The sequence below is a fragment of the Schistocerca nitens genome, chromosome 6 (genome assembly GCF_023898315.1).
Source record: "Schistocerca nitens isolate TAMUIC-IGC-003100 chromosome 6, iqSchNite1.1, whole genome shotgun sequence".
Lineage (NCBI taxonomy): Eukaryota > Metazoa > Arthropoda > Insecta > Orthoptera > Acrididae > Schistocerca > Schistocerca nitens.
Genome location: NC_064619.1, coordinates 468,281,472 through 468,295,726, shown reverse-complemented (window position 1 = coordinate 468,295,726; position 14,255 = coordinate 468,281,472).

The window sequence follows — 14,255 nt, the reverse complement described above, 5'->3', positions numbered from 1 at the left end:
CCTGCAATAGGGTACCGTGCCAAACGACTTCTGGCATTCTAGAAGTATGGTATCTGCCTGTTGCCCTTCATCCATAGTTCGCAGTATATCATGTGAGAAAAGGGCAGGCTGAATTTCGCAAGAGCAATGCTTTCTAAAACTATGCCGATTCATGGACAAAAGCTTCTTGTTCTTCAAGAAATTTATTGTTTTCGAACTGAGAGTATATTCAAGGATTTTGCTGCAAAAGCGATGTTAGGGCTATTTGTTTGTTGATTGTAATTTTACGGGTCCGTTCCTTTGCCCTTCTTATACCTGCTTTTTTTTTTTTTTTTTTTTTTTTTTTTTAGGCGCTTGGAACTTTGTGCTTTGTGTGCGATTCACGAGAAAGTAAGGGGCCAATAAGACACTCCATCTGGACCTGGAGACTTACTTGTTTTCAACTCCTTCAGTTGTATCTCTACGCCAGGGATGCTTGTTATTATGTCGTCCATGCGGGAATCTGTTCGATGGTCAAACGAAGGTATATTTGTACTATTCTCCTACGTGAACGATTTCTTGAGTGTGAAATTTAAAACTTCGGCTTTCGTTTTGCTATCTTCAACAGATACACCAGCCTGGTCAACAAGGGACTGAATGGAAGCCTTAGACCTGCTTAGTGGTTTTACATAGGTCCAGAATTTTGTCGGGTTCTCTGCCAGATCTTTTGCTAATGTGCGACTGGATAGGGACTGCAACTGCTGTGTTCGGATGCAGGCTGAGTTGACATCCCTTCGCTCCCAGCTTCAGGCAGTGTTCGCTTTGGTCACACAGCTTGAGGCTGTTGCCAATGGGCATCACTGTGGGGGTCCAGACGGGGGTTTGTCGGGGACGGCCAGCGCGTCCCACGCATACCCCGATCGGACTATGACTGTGGCTGCCCCGGATACTGCCCACATTGAGGCTGATCCCTCAGCTGTGGTAGAGTGGTCATCTCGAGGTATGGCAGGGGGCGAAAGACATTCCGGAGGGCTGAACGGAAAGCCTCTCCAGTTTGTATGACGAACCGGTTTCAGGCTCTGTCTCAGGCTGATACTGATCTTCGGCCAGACATGGCTGCTTGTCCTGTTCCAGAGGTTGCCCCTCAGTCTGCAAGATCCGGGCGGTCGCAGAGGGTGGGCTTACTGGTAGTTGGGAGCTCCAACGTCAGGCGCGTAATGGGGTCCCTTATGGATATGGCAGCAAGAGAGGGGAATAAAACCAATGTGCACTTCGTGTGCATACCAGGGGGAGTCATTCCAGATGTGGAAAGGGTCCTTCCGGATGCCATGAAGGGTACAGGGTGCGCCCATCTGCAGGTGGTCGCTCATGTCGGCACCAATGATGTGTATCGCTATGGACCGGAGGAAATCCTCTCTGGCTTCCGGCGGCTATCTGATTTGGTGAAGACTGCCAGTCTCGCTAGCGGGATGAAAGCAGAGCTCGCCATCTGCAGCATCGTCGACAGGACTGACTGCGGACCTTTGGTACAGAGACGAGTGGAGGGTCTGAATCAGAGGCTGAGACGGTTCTGCGACCGTTTGGGCTGCAGATTCCTCGATTTGTGCCGTAGGGTGGTGGGGTTTCGGGTTCCGCTGGATAGGTCAGGAGTCCACTACACGCAGCAAGCGGCTACACGGGTAGCAGGGGTTGTGTGGCGTGGACTGGGCGGTTTTTTAGGTTAGATGGCCTCGGGCAAGTACAGAAAGGGCAACAGCCTCAAAGGGTGCGGGGCAAAGTCAGGACATGCGGGGACCAAGCAGCAATCGGTATTGTAATTGTAAACTGTCGAATCTGCATTGGTAAAGTACCGGAACTTCAAGCGCTGATAAAAGCACCGAAGCTGAAATCGTTATAGTTACAGAAAGCTGGCTGAAGCCAGAGATAAATTCAGCCGAAATTTTTACAAAGGCACAGACGGTGTTTAGAAAGGATAGATTGCATGCAACCGGTGGTGGCGTGTTTGTCGCTGTTAGTAGTAGTTTATCCTGTAGTGAAGTAGAAGTTGATAGTTCCTGTGATTTATTATGGGTGGAGGTTACACTCAACAACCGAGCTAGGTTAATAATTGGCTCCTTTTACCGACCTCAGCAGCATTAGTGGCAGAACAACTGAGAGAAAATTTGGAATACATTTCACATAAATTTTCTCAGCATGTTATAGTCTTAGGTGGAGATTTCAATTTACCAGATATAGACTGGGACACTCAGATGTTTAGGACAAGTGGCAGGGACAGAGCATCGAGTGACATTATACTGAGTGCACTATCCGAAAATTACCTCGAGCAATTAAACAGAGAACCGACTCGTGGAGATCTTGGACCTACTGATAACAAACAGACCCGAACTTTTCAACTCTGTAAGTGCAGAACAGGGAATCAGTGATCATAAGGCCGTTGTAGCATCCCTGAATATGGAAGTTAACAGGAATATAAAAAGGGAGGAAGTTTTATCTGTTTAGCAAGAGTAATAGAAGGCAGATTTCAGACTACCTAACAGATCAAAACGAAAATTTCTGTTCCGACACTGACAATGTTGAGTGTTTATGGAAAAAGTTCAAGGCAATCGTAAAATGCGTTTTAGACAGGTACGTGCCGAGTAAAACTGTGAGGGACGGGAAAAACCCACCGTGGTTCAACAACAAAGTTAGGAAACTACTGCGAAAACAAAGAGAGCTTCACTGCAAGTTTAAACGCAGCCAACACCTCTCAGACAAACAGAAGCTAAACGATGTCAAAGTTAGCGTAAGGAGGGCAATGCGTGAAGCGTTCAGTCATTTCGAAAGTGAAATTCTATGTACCGACGTGACATAAAATCCTAGGAAGTTCTGGTCTTACGTTAAATCAGTAAGTGGCTCGAAACAGCATATCCAGACACTCCGGGATGATGATGGCATTGAAACAGAGGATGACACGCGTAAAGCTGAAATACTAAACACCTTTTTCCAAAGCTGTTTCACAGAGGAAGACCGCACTGCAGTTCCTTCTCTAAATCCTCGCACAAACGAAAAAATGGCTGACATCGAAATAAGTGTCCAAGGAATAGAAAAGCAACTGGAATCACTCAACAGAGGGAAGTCCACTGGACCTGACGGGATGCCAATTCGATTCTACACAGAGTACGCGAAAGAACTTGCCCCCCTTCTAACAGCCGTGTACCGCATGTCTCTTGAGGAACGGAAGGTTCCAAATGATTGGAAAAGAGCACAGGTAGTCCCAGTCTTCAAGAAGGGTCGTCGAGCAGATGCGCAAAGCTATAGACCTACATCTCTGACGTCGATCTTTTGTAGAATTTTAGAACATGTTTTTCGCTCGAGTATCACGTCGTTTTTGGAAACCCAGAATCTGCTCTGTAGGAATCAACATGGATTCCGGAAACAGCGATCGTGTGAGACCCAATTCGATTTATTTGTTCTTGAGACCCAGAAAATATTAGATACAGGCTCCCAGGTAGATGCTATTTTCCTTGACTTCCGGAAGGTGTTCGATACAGTTCCGCACTGTCGCCTGATAAACAAAGTAAGAGCCTACGGAATATCAGACCAGCTGTGTGGCTGGATTGAAGAGTTTTTAGAAAACAGAACACAGAATCTTGTTATCAATGGAGAGACGTCTACAGACGTTAAAGTAGCCTCTGGCGTGCCACAGGGGAGTGTTATGGGACAATTGCTTTTCACAATATATTTAAATGACCTAGTAGATAGTGTCGGAAGTTCCATGCGGCTTTTCGCGGATGATGCTGTAGTATACAGAGAAGTTGCAGCATTAGAAAATTGTAGCGAAATGCAGGAAGATCTGCAGCGGATAGGCACTTTGTGCAGGGAGTGGCAACTGACCCTTAACATGGACAAATGTGATGTATTGCGAATACATAGAAAGAAGGATCCTTTATTGTATGATTATATGATAGCGGAACAAACACTGGTAGCAGTTACTTCTGTAAAATATCTGGGAGTATGCGTGCGGAACGATTTGAAGTGGAATGATCAAATAAAATTAATTGTTGATAAGGCGGGTACCAGGTTGAGATTCATTGGGAGAGTCCTTAGAAAATGTAGTCCATCAACGAAGGAGGTGGCTTACAAAACACTCTTTCGACCTATACTTGAGTATTGCTCATCAGTGTGGGATCCGTACTAGATCGGGTTGACGGAGGAGATAGAGAAGATCCAAAGAAGAGCGGCGCGTTTCGTCACAGGGTTATTTGGTAACCGTGATAGTGTTACGGAGATGTTTAGCAAACTCAAGTGGCAGACTCTGCAAGAGAGGCGCTCTGCATCACGGTGTAGCTTGCTCGCCAGGTTTCGAGAGGGTGCGTTTCTGGATGAGGTATCAAATATATTGCTTCCCACTACTTATACCTCCCGAGGAGATCACGAATGTAAAATTAGAGAGATTCGAGCGCGCACGGAGGCTTTCAGACAGTCGTTCTTCCCGCGAACCATACGCGACTGGAACAGAAAAGGGAGGTAATGACAGTGGCACGTAAAGTGCCCTCCGCCACACACCGTTGGGTGGCTTGCGGAGAATTACTGTAGATGTAGATGTTGTTGTATGCTTTGCACATGGATCTTTTGACAGACGCACGAATCTCTATTAATCTTTGCTTGTCGTTATTTGTGCATTATCTTTTCTACCGCGAGTGCAACAGCCTCGCTTTCTCAGAATCTTCTGAATTTCGTTATTAAACCATGGTGGATTTTTTCTATCCTTTATCCGCTTATTAGGCACGTAATTTTCCAGAGCATGATTTACAATCTGCTGAAACTTTGCTCATAATTTCGCTACGTCCATCTTACTGGAACTAAATGATGTCTGTTCACAAACTGAATGAGGTGGTAAACAACTGCTTACCCACCCTATCTAGCAAAAATACTCTCCTAACGTTCTTCACTGTTTTATTAACTTTCGTAACCATATTTGCTACAATGATATTATGATCGCTAATTCCCTTTACTATACTGACATTGTGCTAAGATCAGGCCTAGTTGTAGCTATAAGATCTAAGACATTTCCATTGCATATATGCTGCTGAGCTAGCTGCTCAAGACAATTTGCAGAAAATGTGAGCAAAAGTATTTTGCATGACTGTATGTCCGTAATCCGTGCCCTAATGAATCCATAGACATCCCAATCTACACTCGGTAGGTTAAAGTCGCCTCCAACTAGTATTGCATGATCTGGGAATTGCCGGCCGGAGTGGCCGAGCAGTTCTAGGCGCTACAGTCTGGAACCACGCGACCGCTACGGTCGCAGGTTAGAATCCTGCCTCGGGCATGGATGTTTGTGATGTCCTTAGGTTAGTTAGGTTTAAGTAGTTCTAATTTCTAAGTTCTAAGTCCCATAGTGTTCAGAGCCATTTGAACCATTTTTTTGATCTGGGTATTTACGCACAACGAACCATAGACAATCTTTGAACGACTCTAGAACTGTCAGAGCAGAATCGCGTGGAAGGTAAAATCAGCCGACTATTAACTTGGTTTTACCTACACCTGTTATACGCGACCAGATAAATTCACTGTCACACTCAACTCCGATCTCCATAGGAACAATGTTTTGTTAACAGTAATGACTACTCCTCCTGTGATGGCCAATAATATGTCTTTACGATATACGTTACACGACTCACTAAATATCTCAGAGCTTTCCGCTTCGGGTTTCAGCCACCTTTAGATTCCAAGAATGATTTGGGCACGAGAACTTTCTTGGAGGGCAGCAATTTCGGGAACTTTACTACTAATATTTCAACAGTTCACTTATAAAATTTTGACAATTGACGTGTCTTAAAAAACTCTCCAAAAGTACTCTGCTACCCGAGTAACTGCTTCCTTTGTGTAGAGCACCCTTGACCCATCTAGGGGAGTCCTACAGATCCCCACACGGTAACGCAGGTTTAGAAATCTGCAGCCAAAACTACCACAGAGTCGACGAAGCCTCTTTTTGAGACCCTCCACTCGAATCCAAACTGAGAGACGTCTCGTCACCACCCATTCTGTAGTCGTTGCATAATGGCTCTTGTCGTGCGATGAGTTGGTCTGATACTTCCCTGTTCTCATGCCAATGATTCGACCTTTCTCAAAGTCCGAAAGGTGGTGATAAGTTGCTCGTTCAGTTCTTCGGGCTTTCTCTGCTATGATCTCCACATGAAAAATTCGAGTAACGTTAGACACTCCAAAGAGCCACAATGTACCTGTTAAACGTGTTTCACGTGTAGTAATGGATACTGTAAGATTTCTAGCTTGTTGTTGGTATTCGATGTCTAATACTTCATACCTTTTTGAAAGGCTTCAGTAGACGATATGACCACAGAGGTTCTGGGTAGAAGCAATGTGATCTTTGGTTGTAAGCAGCATTTTTGGCGAAAAAAAATGGTTCAAATGGCTCCGAGCACTATGGGACTTAACTTCTGAGGTCATCAGTCCCCTACAAATTATAATTACTTAAACCTAACTAACCTAAGGACATCACACACATCCATGCCCAAGGCAGGATTCGAACCTGCGACCGTAGCGGTCGTACGGTTCCAGACTGTAGCGCCTAGAACCGCTCGGCCACCCCGGCCGGCATTTTTGTTTACAATGGTGCGTACAGTGAGAAGTAAATGAGAGAGTGGAGGCTAGTCACGCTGCTGAGTTGTCTGGAAGTAACTTGTCACTGCGTTGCTTGCTCGCAGGTAATTTAAGATGAGTTTGAAAGACACAGATTTTTTATTAATTCGGATCAGTTAGTTTGATTCTCGAGACGAAATTAACGAAATTACCTGCTTACATGGTTTGAACCCAGATCTACAGATTCACCACTCCTTTCCCATTTCAGTAAACAATTACATAGCAGAATTGTATTTATTCATAAGGAATAAATTTTATAAAGATTGTTGTAATTATTAAGAAATCTGAGTATCACAATGCAGTTTTGAATGCTAGTCTCTTCTACATCATTCAGTAAGTGCAATTACTCGCAACGTCTCCTCACGAAAATTTGTTTTGTGATTGTGTGGAACACAGTCATTCAAAGTTCAAGATGATGTGCTAGTATAGTTCCATTTCCTTGCATCGTACTTTCGCAAGGTTTGATTTTCCTTAGCAGCTTTCCTGCTGGGCTGCATGTTAATACTCTTCACTTTTGAGAAATATCTAGATTGCTTTCCCGCAAGGTAAGTCACAAAATTTTGTTAGGACCAATTGAATGTGACAGTCAGGGTACGGTATAAACATTCACAGTTTAGTATTGCATTCGAAAATTATTATCAGGTTCAATTTAGACAGAGAAAATTTAGTTCAGATTTCATTTCTTTTTGAGACAGTTTTGTTCCTGCAGTGCACCGTTACGTGTCTACGTGAACGTGTGTGTGCCATTTAGCTTTGGAGTTGTATTCAGTCAGTTTTGCTGGGCGCATTTTCAAGGCGATGTTTACGGAAGCATTTTGGACAATAGTTTTTCCAATGTTCGGTTTGTCGTTTTATGTATAACTTTTATTCTGTTAGTTTGTGTGTGTTGGGACTGCAAGTCACATGCTGTACGTCACGCATCGCATCACTGTTCACTGTACTGCGCAATACAAGACTTCTCAGGACAGCTTATTTAGGATACAGTTTTAGATTTCTAATTTTTTATGAAAGTTTATTGCAGTACAGTTATGCAGTTTCAGTTCGATTTCAAGCAGATTTTACATAAAAATACCACTTGCATTTTTCATGTTCACATTACTTGGGTAGACACGCTGCAACAGCAAGTTAAGAATAAAAAACTGCTTTACTTACACAACATAGAGCTACACTCAGTTACAATGAACACTGAAAGCACTGACAATAAATTCCTATAAAGATGAAATTTTGAAAAATATACACACATCAAAAAAGTTCCATACATACCTCGGTTCCGAGAGTTCCAGAATCTGTGCAGAATATTGGAATAGAGATTAACATAAACATCATTTCCGCCCTTATTAATGCTCATGAAAACCACACATTGCGTGTTGTACCACCATACAGCGAGACCTCTAGAGGTGGTGGTCCAGACTGTTGTACACACCGGTACCTCTAATGCACAGTAGCAGGCCCCTTGCATTTATTCATGTCTGTGTTCGTCGTGGCATACTATCCACAAGTTCATCAAGGCATTGCTGGTGCAGATTGTCCCACTCCTCAACGGCGGTTCGACTTAGATCCCTCAGAGTGGTTGATGGGTTACGTGGTCCATAAACAGCCCTTTTCAATCTATCCCAGGCATTGTCGACAGGGTTCATGTATGGAGGACATGCTGGCCAGTCTAGTCGAGTGATGTCGTTATCCTGAAGGAAGTCGTTTACAAGATGTGCACGATGGGGGCACGAATTGTCGTCCATGAAGACGAATGCCTCACCAATATGCTGCCGATATAGTTGCACTATCTGTCGGAGGATGGTATTCACGTATCGTACAGCCGTTACGATACATTCCATGACCACCAGCCGCGTACGTCGGCCCCACATAATGCCACCACAAAACACCAGGGAACCTCTACCTTGCTGCACTCGCTGGACGGTGTTTTTAAGGCATTCAGCCTGACCAGGTTGCCTCCAAACACATCTCTGACGATTGTCTGGTTGAAGGTATACGCGACACTCATCGGTGAAGAGAACGTGATGCCAATCCTGAGCAATCCATTCGGCATGTTTTTGGACCCATCTGTACCGCACTGCAAGGTGTCGTGGTTGCAAAGATGGACCTCGCCATTGTCGTCGGGAGTGAAATTGCGCATCATGAAGCTTGTTGCGCACAATTTGAGTCGTAACACGATGTCCTGTGCCTGCACGAAAAGCATTATTTAACATGGTGGTGTTGCTGTCATGGCTCCTCCGAGCCATAATCCATAGGTAGCGGTCATCCACTACAGTAGTAGCCCTTGGGCGGCCTGAAGAAGGCATGTCATCGACAGTTCTTGTCTCTCTGTATCTCCTCCACGTCCGAACAATATCGCTTGTGTGGATATTGTGTCACAGACACAGTCCCTTTGACTGTTCAGAGATGTCACTAAACCCGCCCAAAGATGTAAACAACCATGCATGAACAGCGCCTATTAGACGGAGGGGGACTGACAGTCGATCTGATGAAGGAGAAAAGTGTGATATGTACCGATTTGTAGAATAGTTTTTACAATTGAGAGTATATGCAGCACTATAAAGCCCGGCAAATGACACAACGAACTATAAAGGCACATTTGCATGCCGTGCATGAGTTTCCTCGGAAACGCGAAATCTTAATTAAATAATTAATCTCTGGCAAATAAATAAAGCCTATGGCACAGAACTGCAGCGCTATGCCGCTGATAGAACAAAATACAATTACGACGCTCTTATGTTTTCATTAAGAAGAAGTAGGTCATGTACAATAACTGGTGCGGGAAGCACGTATATTTTATTAACTGGCACTCCGCCATATTTGATGCTATAGAGTAGAAGAAAAGGTTACAGGAGAATATGGGCTTGGGACAAGGAATGAAAGAGGAGAAAGACTAATTGAGTTCTGTAACAAGTTTCAGCTAGTAATAGCGAATACCCTGTTCAAGAATCACAAGAGGAGGAGGTATACTTGGAAAAGGCCGGGAGATACGGGAAGATTTCAATTAGATTACATCATGGTCAGACAGAGATTCCGAAATCAGATACTGGATTGTAAGGCGTACCCGGGAGCAGATATAGACTCAGATCACAATATAGTAGTGATGAAGAGTAGGCTGAAGTTCAAGACATTAGTCAGGAAGAATCAATACGCAAAGAAGTGGGATACGGAGGTACTAAGGAAAGACGAGATACGTTTGAAGTTCTCTAACGCTATAGATACAGCAATAAGGAATAGCGCAGTAGGCAGTACAGTTGACGAGGAATGGACATCTCTAAAAAGGGCCATCACAGAAGTTGGGAAGGAAAACATAGGTACAAAGAAGGTAGCTGCGAAGAAACCATGGGTAACAGAAGAAATACTTCAGTTGATTGATGAAAGGAGGAAGTACAAACATGTTCCGGGAAAATCAGGAATACAGAAATACAAGTCGCTGAGGAAATAAATAAATAGGAAGTGCAGGGAAGCTAAGACGAAATGGCTGCAGGAAAAATGTGAGGACATCGAAAAAGATATGATTGTCGGAAGGACAGACTCAGCATACAGGAAAGTCAAAACAACCTTTGGTGACATTAAAAGCAACGGTGGTAACATTAAGAGTGCAACGGGAATTCCACTGTTAAATGCAGAGGAGAGAGCAGATAGGTGGAAAGAACACATTGAAAGCCTCTATGAGGGTGAAGATTTGTCTGATGTAATAGAAGAAGAAATTGGAGTCGATTTAGAAGAGATATGGAATCCAGTATTAGAATCGGAATTTAAAAGAGCTTTGGAGGACTTACGGTCAAATAAGGCAGAAGGTATAGATAACATTCCATCAGAATTTCTAAAATCATTGGGGAAAGTGGAAACAAAACGACTATTCACGTTGGTGTGTAGAATATATGAGTCTGGCGACATACCATCTGACTTTCGGAAAAGCATCATCCACACAATTCCGAAGACAGCAAGAGCTGACAAATGCGAGATTTATCGCACAATCAGCTTAACAGCTCATGCATCGAAGCTGCTTACAAGAATAATATATAGAAGAATGGAAAAGAAAATTGAGAATGCGCTAGGTGACGATCAGTTTGGCTTTAGGAAAATTAAAGGGACGAGAGAGGCAATTCTGACGTTACGGTTAATAATGGAAGCAAGGCTAAAGAAAAATCAAGACACTTTCATAGGATTTGTCGACCTGGAAAAAGCGTTCGACAATATAAAATGGTGCAAGCTCTTCGAGATTCAGAAAAAAGTAGGTGTAAGCTATAGGGAGAGACAGGTCATATACAATATGTACAACAACCAAGAGGAAATAATAAGAGTGGACGATCAAGAACGAAGTGCTCGTATTAAGAAAGTTGTAAGACAAGGCTGTAGCCTTTCGCCCCTACTCTTCAATCTGTACATCGAGGAAGCAATGATGGAAATAAAAGAAAGGTTCAGGAGTGGAATTAAAATACAAGGTGAAAGGATATCAATGATACGATTCGCTGATGACATTGCTATCCTGAGTGAAAGTGAAGAAGAATTAAATGATCTGCTGAACGGAATGAACAGTCTAATGAGTACACAGTACGGTTTGAGAGTAAATCGGAGAAAGACGAAGGTAATGAGAAGTAGTAGAAATGAGAACAGCGAGAAACTTAACATCAGGATTGATGGTCACGAAGTCAATGAAGTTAAGGAATTCTGCTACCTAGGCAGTAAAATAACCAATGACGGACGGAGCAAGGAGGACATCAAAAGCAGACTCGCTATGGCAAAAAAGGCATTTCTGGCCAAGAGAAGTCTACTAATATCAAATACCGGCCTTAATTTGAGGAAGAAATTTCTGAGGATGTACGTCTGGAGTACAGCATTGTATGGTAGTGAAACATGGACTGTGGGAAAACCGGAACAGAAGTGAATCGAAGCATTTGAGATGCGGTGCTATAGACGAATGTTGAAAATTAGTTGGACTGATGAGGTAAGGAATGAGGAGGTTCTACGCAGAATCGGAGAGGAAAGGAGTATGTGGAAAACACTGATAAGGAGATGGGACAGGATGATAGGACATCTGCTAAGACATGAGGGAATGACTTCCATGGTACTAGAGGGAGCTGTAGAGGGCAAAAACTGTAGAGGAAGACAGAGATTGGAATACGTCAAGCAAATAATTGAGGACGTAGGTTGCAAGTGCTACTCTGAGATGAAGAGGTTAGCACAGGAAAGGAATTCGTGGTGGGCCGCATCAAACCAGTCAGTAGACTGATGAAAAAAAAAAAAAAAAGAACATTGCGAGTTGCAATATCACTAGGCACTCGACCCAGTAAAGATTCTGTATTTATGAAAGTAAGCTGAATTATTTAACTGTAGGCTTATTCGTTGAATATATCTGATTTAACTAACTGTGTAAACTTTTTTATGTTTAGTAGACAGTCACCTCTGTACGACGTATTGACATGGCTGGCAAATTATTCTAATATTGAGATTTTGAGTCCGCACCTACCGCAGCAGTCTTTGGAAACGATTTAAATACGAAGTCCGATTATTCGCGTCTTATTTCACGGTCAACTACGAATAACATTGCATTTGCGAAAAAGCCATTGTCAAGCGCCTGATACCAAATAATTAAACGTCCACGTTCCAGATAAGCATATATTAATTACAACCAATCACTATCATACATATACATTAATTAATATTATATTTTATTTTTTATTTATTTATTTTATATTGGCGACTGCGTGTCGGACTTGTTATTTTGTCATTTTTTACATTGTTCTCTTTGTTTCATGTGAAAAATCAACTTTCTGGACCTGGACTTGAATAAATGAGAAATAACAAAAATCTGAAGATATTTTCCAATTCTAAAATTTTGCGGGAAGACGCAACGAAGCTTCCAGCAAAATAAGGTAAGACGCAGCATCTTTGCATTGGCAGGCTTGACCAGACGCATAATTCAGTGCATTAGCTTTTCAGTAGATTTTGTAGTATTTCTTTCGCGCTTAGCAGTTTTCAGTGATAAATTTCATTCTCAGTGCTTTTCCTTAAACAATAACTTCTGCAACAATACCAATACACGAGTGTACAATATGGCCGACTTCTGTACGATACGTTGTAACATGGCCAGCAGCCATTAAGAATAATCCGACATTTAGTTTACATTTCTAATATTAACAATTCATGTTCAACTGCATTTTCTTTTAAACCAGTGTCAAACTTTATTTTCTTGAAGCATATCTTACGTGTGGCATGGTCATAACTAGAAAACAATACCCAAAGATGGAACAGCAAAGGCATACTATTCAGACGCAATCCGACTCGGGCGAGAGATAAATGTTAGAAAATGACTTTACGACAGCAACCGGTAGTAACGATTCATCAAATGTTGACGCAAGTGTTAACGGAAATTTTGACAAGAGGCCGTCCACCCCAAAAATTTCAGTCTCAGTCAGAGCCCATGTTAATACATGACGTCACGTCTAATGACACGGCGGGGGCAGAGACCTTGCAAACAGTAAACATTGCCAACATGTTACAAATGTTAATGAAACAAAACGCAGAAAATATGGCAACCTTAAAGACACAAAATGAACAGTTAAAGACACAAAATGACGAAATTAAATCTGATCTCATAGCAATCAAGACATGTAATGACACTTTATGTAAACGTGTGGAACTTATAGACGCCACGCTGACCAAACAGATGACTGAACTCAGCACGAAATTTTCCAAGCTTAATACTATACAAGAAAATACTACAAATGACGTAGCGCTTTTACAGACACAAGTAAAGAATCTTAATGTGAAGCTCTTGTGGTGTCACCGCCAGACACCACACTTGCTAGGCGGTAGCTTAAATCGGCCGCGGTCCATTAGTACATGTCGGACCCGCGTGTCGCCACTGTCAGGATCGCAGATCGAGCGCCACCACACGGCAGGTCTCGAGAGACGTACTAGCACTCGCCCCAGTTGTACGACGACGTTGCTAGCGACTACACTGACGAAGCCTTTCCCTCATTTGCCGAGAGACGGTTAGAATAGCCTTCAGCTAAGTCCATGGCTACGACCTAGCAAGGCGCCATTAGCCTTAGATAGCTTGTATCTAAAGAGTCTCACTTGTATCGCCACAATCTCCAGATGTCTCATCAAGAACGATGTATACAAAGGATGGATTAAAGTTAAGTAGTCCAGAAGCTACAATCGCACCAAAAAGTATTGGCACAGTTACATTTTAGTGGTTGTAGGTTAAACGAAACATATATTTCAGAACAGAACCCATACATGTGACACCTTACATTACATAGTTTACAAATATGTCAAAATCACCTGTCCTTAAAGTAACATACAGTGTCATGAAAAAAAACATCGCTCTTCTGCACCCAAAAAAGTATTGGCACACGCATATGAATCGGACAGTGTGTTCGTTTTCTTCATTGATGTTCACCATCTAATAGCTAGTGTGCATCCCTTTAGCATCTATAACAGCACGTAAACGCCTAGGAATGCTTTGTATTAAATTCCGGGTGATATCAGGGGTAATTTTCGACCATTCCTCCAGGAGCACTTTCTCCAAGTCGTTTTTACCGGACGGACGCCTTTTTCTGACTTGTGTGTCAAGATGAGCCCACAGGTTCTCAATGGGGTTCAAATCAGGGCTCTGAGGTGGTGTTAGAACCCTTCTGGGGGCATTG